This window comes from Perca flavescens, chromosome 6 (genome assembly GCF_004354835.1).
Source record: "Perca flavescens isolate YP-PL-M2 chromosome 6, PFLA_1.0, whole genome shotgun sequence".
NCBI classification, from domain to species: Eukaryota; Metazoa; Chordata; class Actinopteri; order Perciformes; family Percidae; genus Perca; species Perca flavescens.
This window is the reverse complement of record NC_041336.1, coordinates 30,337,004-30,346,545: the sequence shown is the minus strand read 5'-3', so window position 1 is coordinate 30,346,545 and position 9,542 is coordinate 30,337,004. Positions and strand designations below refer to the sequence as shown.

The following is a 9,542-nucleotide window of genomic DNA, read 5'->3' as shown; positions in this document are numbered from 1 at the left end:
GGTTTAGGTAAGTACCTGCCTCCAGCCCATACGACATCTGACATAGGTCATCCAACCAGATCTAAAAGAATGAAAATGTTGCTCCAAATAGCCACCCTCAAAGGCAGGACCAGGGTCATTGTAGAAAGGGGCAAGAAAGTGGGCACGCTTAGACAGTTTCTCCTTAAAGGCACTCAAGGTGTTGCAGTCGTTTGTACACAAAAATCAAGATGGAAGTAGTTTTATAATAAAATGAAAAAAAGAACCGCTTGAGACTGGTTTAAATTCTGCTGACCAATCACTGCGTGAAGTGGGTGTGCTCGTTGGATTTATAGTTTGGGAAAATTAACGAGAATTGGCGAACACAACCCTTCCAATTTGGACATAGGACGACCATCTGACAAGCATGTTGGTTGAAGAACACCAATGCCTTAGCATGTTCAGGACCAGTCACTGAGCACACAGACAACACTGATACTAACCCTCCCATCCAACTCCTTATAAGACAGCAAACAAGCTGACTCCCTAAAATTTCACCGTCACAGAGCGTAAGTGACAGACACTTTGACTGTTTGACCATCATCAAGCACTTTGGTTTGAACACAGAGACGACGTTACTGAGTAATATTTTGATCACCCTGATTCTGTGTGAAATTCTGCACAGTAAGCCTGCTGTCACTCCTTCTGCGGACAACAAAGTTTCTTTCTTGTATCACTGTGCAGCTAAAGACAGACTGTAGATGATCTAATGAAGTCGTTGGAGTCAACAATGCACCGAGGCCAATATGAATTAAAAAGTCAAAATTCAGTGGCTCAACATAGTGCCGATACATTACGTCACCCCTTGTGCGCTGTGATTCATTTCTTGCAGTGTAATTGAAGCAGCCACAGATGATGTCATCTAGACACAGGACTTCCATTCAGAAGTTGTTTTGTTGCTCCCGTACACGACCGGGCAGACCGGCCCCATCACCATAACTCTAATAAATGGACTGAATATGGCGAGCTGAGAGCGTACTTGGCCTCCGCTGAGGAGATTGGCAGGTGTTTGATATTCACTAAAGGCTAACCCTCCCCCCCCGCCCAAACCTGCCATCTCTCAGCCCCCCAAAAAGGCATGTCTGATTCTAAATTATAGACTACGAGACTTGGAACCCGTTAGAAACAACGGATGAGTCATCTTGGGCAGAAATGACTTATCCGCCTGTTTATTGACACAAACAAAATGACTCCTCTTTACTTATGCCAGGGGTCTCTCTCTCTCTTTCCCTTTTCATTCCTGTGTAATGTCTCTCGCTCTGTCACTCTGTCCCCCCCTCTCTCTGTTGTGGCGGCCAAGGTTAGAGAGGCGCAATGAGAAAGGGCGGACGATGGGGGTCTAAACAAATCTCTGTCCTGCCAGGACGTCCTCCTGCCAAGGTTTGTCTAGGGCTGGAAGGCATGGAGGAAGGCGGGGCCGCTGGGGCGGGGAGGGTAGTGTGGAGGTGGGGGGGGTGATGGGGAATGACGTGATCCCCTTTTTCCCGGCCAATAAAACAGAGTGGCCGGTGAGATCCGGATCCGTACGTGCAGTCAAATTCAATAAGGTAGTGCTTTAATGTTTTCTTTTAATCAACCAAATTGCATTACACACTGACTCCTCTGCGAGGCTCCACAGCGAACAGGAAGGGGGTACAGGAGAGTCAGAGCTGTTGGTTTGGGGGGAGCTGGAAGTACCAAGGGAGGGGGGGGGGGGGGGGGCGGCATTCCCAATATCTAGAGGAATTTTAGAGAAAAACTGTATGTATGTTGAAGGATTTCTACTGTACAGGCCCACTCTACATTGCTCCTCCTCTGGTTCCCATTCAATGAGAGGAAGCAAGGGCCGGTGTGAATTCAGGGTCAGACTGGGGACAGACAAGGTGTTCAGACAGACTACATCATTCTGGTAATGAATGCCAGCTCAACTTTTTAGAGCGTCGGCCGCTTTAAAGGCAGAGCACTCTCCCTCCTGGACAGTGGTGTCTCTTATCATGAGCAATGCCCTCGCCAGTGCCTTCCTCCTCCACTCCTCCTCTTCCTCCATTCATCTGTGGACGGATGAAACTTCACAGAGAGCAGTAATCCACCGAAGAAGGGTGGCTTTGCTGCTCAGCTGCCTCAGCCACTACTTTAAAGCCAGCTGACATTTAACATAATGATCAGAGTGGCCGAGCGTTTACACACGGGAAAGGTTTCCCGGACACAATTAGACCAAAGTCTTCGCATGGGCTAAAAATGAATCACAATACACAATACCATACTGTAGTCCCTCTATCCATCTAATGGTAAACTGTGAGTGGAGTGACTGGAAGAAAAGCCTCAGCCTCAGCTGTGATATTACGGTGGTTTATCCACAAAGCTTGAAAAGATGACCACAGTTAAAATCTACTGCACAGTGTATAGTCTAGGATACAGGCTGCATTTTGGTTTTAGCAATCCATGCTGGTATGTGTCATTTACGGTATGCTATTAGACAAAGGGGTTACCCACATTTTCCTATGCTAAAACAACAAAGTGATTGCAATAATGTAATTCCTCTCTCCATCTTTTCAAAATTAAAGATTCTCCACAGTACAGTGAAGTAAGGTCTGGCTACACCACAGATACATTCCAGGATAGTAGAAAAAAATGCTGGGTTGTTTGAATTTCTTTACATGACGGTGGCTCTGCAAAACTCTACAAAGAATGAAGTAACATGAGCTATTTAGCTGGATCAATGGCTAACGTAATTTGCTCTTACCAGTGTATTCCCATCTGTAACATTACTTTGTCCACAGCAATCCTACCAATCTGACCCGAAACGTCCTAGTTAGAGAGGAAATGCCATAAACATATTCTTTGTAAATCTTTACAATCATTCCCCGAGAGAACCAAGCTGGCCTGCCTTACTGTACAATCAAATATTCATCAAAACCTTTTATTTTCAGCATTTAGCTTGCTAGCTTGAAGTTTGTTGTTTTCGAAGAAAGCAAAGCGAAGGGGTTTTTGAGAACCGCAACTTATAGAGAGCAGAAGGTGAGGGATAAAGCCTGACATCACGGGCCGGATGCTATATTCTGGAAATGTACTTCTGTTGCTCTAGACCAGGGGTTCTCAACCTTTTGCAAGCTGGGCCCCCCCCCAAAGCTGGTTCATTGCAGTTGGGGCCCCCCCCACCCTCCAATTTCTTGGCGAAATGTCTGATAAACATAGCCTCAAATCATCCTCGATTTGTGCACGATTGCGGTATTTCGTTTTGAGTGCAGTCATTTCTGAGAATCCTGCCTCACGCAAATATGCCGACGCGAAAGTGAGGAGAATCTTCAAGGTGACATCACAGAGTTGAGAGTATTCCTGCATCAATGCTGCCCAGGATGACGAAAGAGGGCAGGAGGTCAGTGGCGTAACTAGCCAACACCGGGCCCCTATTCAGGATTATCAAGGCGGGCCCCCCTACTACAGCACGTGATGATGGCGCAATGTCCCCGAGTAGGCTACCATGAATAGGACAGGATAGGATCATAGAGACACAGCATATAAGAGATGAGATGACAAAATCAGGAGTAGCCTACACGCACCACAATAACAACAAAAAAACACAGGTGAATGCGCATCATAACACATGACAAAAACACACAAGGGCAGTCCCTCCAGGATTTCACGGCCTTTTTTTTAGATTGTTGCGGCCCAAAATGCCTGAGAGCTTTTGTTAAAAATTGCGATAAAAGTTGTGGTGTGTTGCAATGAAGTTGCAGAAGACAGTGAAAGTTGTTTTATAGTTCTTTAAAAATAAAAAGAAAACTTGTTTTGGGGAGAATAATAATTAGTACTATTAATTAATTACTCTGGGCGGAGATTTCCTATGAACCTTACCAAAAAGGCTCAGGATGCTGCGAATGTTTAGCCTCGTGAGACCGTCCTGATCTGGCGAGCTCCAGTTTTCCACTCGCAGATCAGTCTGGCATCTTGAGGGAGAGAAAATTTGGAGCCGTTAGCCAAACGACCGGGCCAATCAGCGTTGGTTTTGAGGTGGGTTAGGTGGTGTTGGACAGATGGTTTATCCAATCAGCTAACCAGTATTTTAAGACAGCGGTAGCTGCTCGCTAATGCTTTTTTTCTCTTGGATCCTTCTTTTGGAATATGGTCCGGGAACCTGAAATGGTGCCTTTTATTCCTAAATTCTCGTTACACAAACGGCAAATATCCTTTACCGACATGTTTGCATGCTGAGCTAACTGCCTGCAGCAGCAGGGGCGGGCTTGTGGTTGTATTTTCCTACGCTTCGTGGATCTGATTGGTTGATTTGGCCCGTCTATCACCAACATAGGTGATAGACAGATGGTTCATCCAATCAGCTAACCAGTATTTCCGCCCCTTCCCAAAAGTTCTCCAACGGAAAGTTCCCAGATGGATATGCCGAGCAAATGCGAAGCAATCCATCTGGCGGAGTCAGGTTAGCAAATGTTGGTATAATAGAAAAAAGGCTGAATGAATCATTATTGAATGAATCAAATATGAACATATCGGTCACTCACAGTGGCTTGTTGATCTTTACATTGTTAGTTAATGTCCTATCCTGGCCACACACACACACGCATTCATACGGTTTGATAAAGGACTTATTGGACTTTAACTTATCATTGCACTTACAATAACGAGCATAGCTGTCCTCAACTTAGGTCATTGTGTCGTCACATCTGCGTTTTTTCCTGCATCCACCGTGTGTGATTGTGTTTGTGTGTGTGTGTGTGTGTGAGAGCGCGCGCGCGTCAGTCGCGGGGGAAATGGAGCAGCAGCCCCGCCCGCTGCAGAGAGCAGACAGTACTGAAAGAGCACCGCTTCAGTGACTATATAATGAGAAAACGTTCCAGCGTACATTGATGTTAAAATGTACACACGTCGGCAGTAGAGTCTGAAATGTTTTGCGCGGTCTTTCGCTGTACGTTTTGTTGGTAAATGTGAGATGTTCGAGTCACACACACGATCATCTTCATAACAGAAACAAGGAAATTAATTTGACCCGTTCTCACTCCCGCTTGGTCAGTGGCTGTTCTCTCATTGCTGACAGGTGCTCAGACGCTGATTGAAATAAATAAAATAAAGTCTGCGAGGCTGGGGAACATGTCGCAGTTCCCTCGACTGATGCGGCCATGCCATAGGTCAAGTTTGTGTGAAGGCGTCCACTCTGTCTGCAAGGAGCAAAATCAGAGTTTATATGAGGAGTGGTGTGTGTCTTCTCTCTGCTCTGACTGCAGGCTGGGACTGGTGCGCGAGGCTACTGAGGGACTGACCGCCTGTGAGTGCTTTTGGACGGGGGAGGGGCTCACGGCAGCACCCGCTGCTCGTTGAGCACAGTATAGGGTGACCAGACTATGGAGGACATAGTTATTCATAATTCAAATTGAAAGTCCAAAGAGAAATTGAAAGTCCAAAGGGAAAACAAAGCGAGATCAAATTAAAAATATTATTTTTTTAAAATTTTCCATTTGGCTTTGGCTTTTAAATTTAATATTTGGCTTTTGAATTTCAATTTAACATTGGATTTTAATTTTCATTTAATATTTGGCTTTTGAATTTCAATTTAACATTGGATTTTAATTTTCATTTAATATTTGGCTTTTGAATTTCAATTTAACATTGGATTTTAATTTTCATTTAATATTTGGCTTTTGAATTTCAATTTAACATTGGATTTTAATTTTCATTTGGCTTTTGAATTTCAATTTAACATTGGATTTTAATTTTCATTTAATATTTGGCTTTTGAATTTCCATTTAACATTGCCTTTTCATTTGGACTTGACACATGTCAATGTAAATGAGGAGGCGTGGCCCAAAGGCTGGTGGGAGGGTCTGAAACCAAAGGGGTGCAAACAACTGGAAATGAAAACACCAAATATTAAATGAAAATTAAAATCCAATGTTAAATTGAAATTCAAAAGCTAAATGAAAATTAAAATCCAATGTTAAATTGAAATTCAAAAGCCAAATATTAAATGAAAATTAAAATCCAATGTTAAATTGAAATTCAAAAGCCAAATATTAAATGAAAATTAAAAGCCAATGATAAATTGAAATTCAAAAGCCAAATATTAAATTCAAAACCCAAAGCCAAATGGAAAATTTAAAAAATAATATTTTTAATTTGATCTGGCTTTGTTTTCCCTTTGGACTTTCAATTTCTCTTTGGACTTTCAATTTGAATTATGAATAAATATTTCCTCCATACCAGACGTCCCGATTTGATCGGGACAGTCCCGATTTTCAAATGTTTGTCCCGAGTCCCGACAAAAGCCTGTCAAAAGCCTGTCGGGACGCTAAAATGTCCCGGTTTACACCAGGAGCGGCGTCAGCCGATTTTGCCGTGTCTTCAGCCCCGAATGTTTTGAGTGTAGCCCCGAATGTAACTTTGTCCAGTTTATTTTTCCGAGGCGAATAGAACGGGCAGCTACGTGCGGGGTCCGACCATGCTGTATTTGTTGCCTATCACCTAGCAACCGTCTCTCCGTGAGGAAAGCCGGGTGACGTTTTGGGAGGAATCCTAGCCAAATCAGTATAGCCTACATTGATGCCATCAACACAAAGTTTAGGAGCGCAATGCTAATGATTTAGTTTGAAGTTCCTGTGACGTGATGTTTCCAGTCTACGGTTCAGACTCAGACACACGGAGCTCTGAAGCAGACCTGCTTGTGTCCACTCTCTCTGTAAAATGCAGCGCAGCTTCAGGTTTATGGACGCGCTCAGCTGTGGGCATGCTGCGGTAGATGTGTTGCGTTTGTGCCCCGTTTATTTCTGTAGTTTCCGTTTTCCACCTCCGATGTAGAGCAGCGTTCAGTTACTTCTCTAGCTAAACTATTTGTCTCATTCAGAGACCAGAGACCCAAACGGGACTCTGTGTCAGTCAGGAGGTCTGAGATCTGCTGTATCAGCAGAGCAATCACGTAATGCACAGCAGACTATATGGTACAGGTATTGATTAGTTTCTGAAATACAGTGACTTTATTCTTTATTCTTCTCTACTAACCTAACTTTATTTTTCTCAATCACAAATCACAAAGAACACATATACTGTATTTTGAAGGTGCACAAAGTTTTAGACATGAGCAGAAATCTTGCTCAAACACATCTGTAATATTACAGTCCAGGGTTCTATTATAAATTAAAATGAATTAATGTATCATTGAGGTGAATAATTGTCATATGCACATTTAAGGAGGTTACTTTCTCACCAAAAGATGCCAAACAGGAGTAGCCTAAATGATGCCTATAGGCTACAGATATTTGCAGGTTGCAGTATATTGATTCAGAAAAAGGTAGAAATGTATGCATAAAAATTCACCAGAATGCAGGAAATGAAGTGGTTATGCTCAAAATTTTCAATAAATAATTGTAATTATTTTGGTGTTATTGGAATAAATAACACTTCAAAGAATCTTTTTTTTAGAAAAAATCTCAACATAAATCTCACACTAAACTGAAAAAGGCTGTTGCTGCATTTTTGTTAATTTTACAGGAAAAAACACTATTATTAGATGAGGAGCCTACGATCAAAATAATGAAGTTACTGTCTGTGGATATGTCTGACCTGGGCTGGCACATGTTCACGTTAAAAAGCGTGTGCGTGCACGAGCACGAGCACTACGGTCACGTGCAAAGTGTCCCGGTTTTAGCTCCAGGAAATCTGGTCACCCTAGCACAGTAACTGCAGAGTGATGCGTGCTTTTGAGTCTCCAAACACCACAAAAGTCTCCAATAACACCAGTAAAAGTCGCTAGATTAGTTTTAGACAAAAAAGTCACCAGGAGGATGATTTGTTTTTGTGTTATAGTCCAACCACTTGCATTTCAACATGGGGGAAATTGTTTTTCTGAATTATTTTTTATTTTTTTTCTCCCATCCTGTAGCCTACTCGCGCCCCACCGGTTGAGAACCACTGCTCTAGACTACTCAAACTACTGTACAAAAGTAGGTATTCATGCTCAATATGCCTCAAACACTGGTAATTTTGGTAAAATATTGGTGAATGACCTGCCTTCTCACAAGTCATGCTTGCCCGTGGGTTATATTGTACACTGGCCAGGATGCTTACTTAGTGTAATGGTAGCCAATGGGTGAGCTCTGATTAGGCAGGGCTCCCGGCCAATAAAAAAGCAGGAATGAGCGAATTAGAGGAAGCAGTTCATGTAACAATATCCAACTGATTTAAACTAAATTAGTGTTCTTGAATGATGGAGGACTTTGGCTGACGGAAGGCATCCATGTTTCTTCTCATGTATTATTAAGTCGGACGTATTGGAGCTTTTTGAGAAAAAAAATAAGTTCTCTTGTTGTAATTAAGACTTAGATGTTGACATGAACGCTTTTTACAAGATGAAAACTGGTAATTACGGTAACTCCAACATGACCTGAATGCTGCATCAGAGTGTATGGCTGAAACTTGCAGTGGGTATTCTTTTGATTCTGTGAACCTTGAATAGTTTTCATGTTTGTAGGCCTACATGAAATGAACAGTGACTAAAATAGAAACAGTTATAAATTTAATTTTTATATATATATATATATATATATATATATATATATATATGTATATGTGTATATATGTCATCTAAGTACAATAAGCTCTGAGAACCATTAATTTAATCAAAGACTTTCCTGGATCACAGAGCCCAGCAGTGCTGCATGTCAGGGTGCGACTAGACACTGAAAACAGCAGCAGAATGCAAACTGAAACAACAACAGAAACAACAACATGCTGCATGGCTCACGTTGAACTTGCCCCAGAGGTCCCCGACGGGTGGATGACTTCAGCTGCAAAGTCACATTGACTCAGTGAATCAGGAATCAGGTAACGGGATCAGGCTTCATTAGGTGACTTCAGCCGAGCTGGCAGACGGCCAGGTGAGCTGGACGCACAAATGGACATTGATTTTTCAATAAGGGCCCTGAAGCTGTCAGCCAACCAGGCTATGGTGATATCTTCTCTCGTGGGGATGGCCTTCTCCCGATGATGGTCTGACTGGCACCCGACCACAGGCCACCACACCGGCATCCACTTCATCTCCAGCTCCACATATCCCCCTGGCCCTGCCCCATGCCCCCACACTGCTGTTAAAAGGTATTATCCTGAAGTGCTGTTACAGATATAAAGCAAAAAAATGGGCATCTGCGTAGACATGGGGCTGGTAAAAATGTAATGAAAGCTGACAGGATTTCATTACATATCCAGGCTTTCTCAGGTGTCTTGTATCTTATTGTTTCAAATGACTTGTATTACACAGAAAAAGCCCTCAGTTTACAAATTGGTCCAAGGTCTCAGTAGGGTGAAATGGGTTACAATCATGTTTTCCTGTCAGGTCATCCATATGTATCTTGTCTGGGTCTCTGTAGGCCCTCTTTGACCCAGGTCTAAAAGGGCCCAACACCCGTAATGGTTTCCATCCATCAGGCCTCCCGCTGGCCTGCCCTCGGCCTCAGCAATCAGTACATCTAAGACTGCGGACATCATAGGTTGCCCTTATGCTGAACCTGAACCAGCAGGGCATCATGCAGTGAAGGAGTTGAAGA

General features: G+C 43.0%; 1 long non-coding RNA gene across 1 annotated transcript; it reads left to right on the top strand.

Moving 5' to 3' along the window:
• Positions 1-5,019: 5,019 nt before the first annotated feature.
• LOC114557961 (uncharacterized) lies at positions 5,020-8,810 on the top strand. The gene is made up of 3 exons (XR_003692873.1): positions 5,020-5,275; positions 7,883-7,943; positions 8,642-8,810. It is a non-coding gene; the product is annotated as an uncharacterized LOC114557961 (long non-coding RNA).
• Positions 8,811-9,542: the final 732 nt, after the last annotated feature.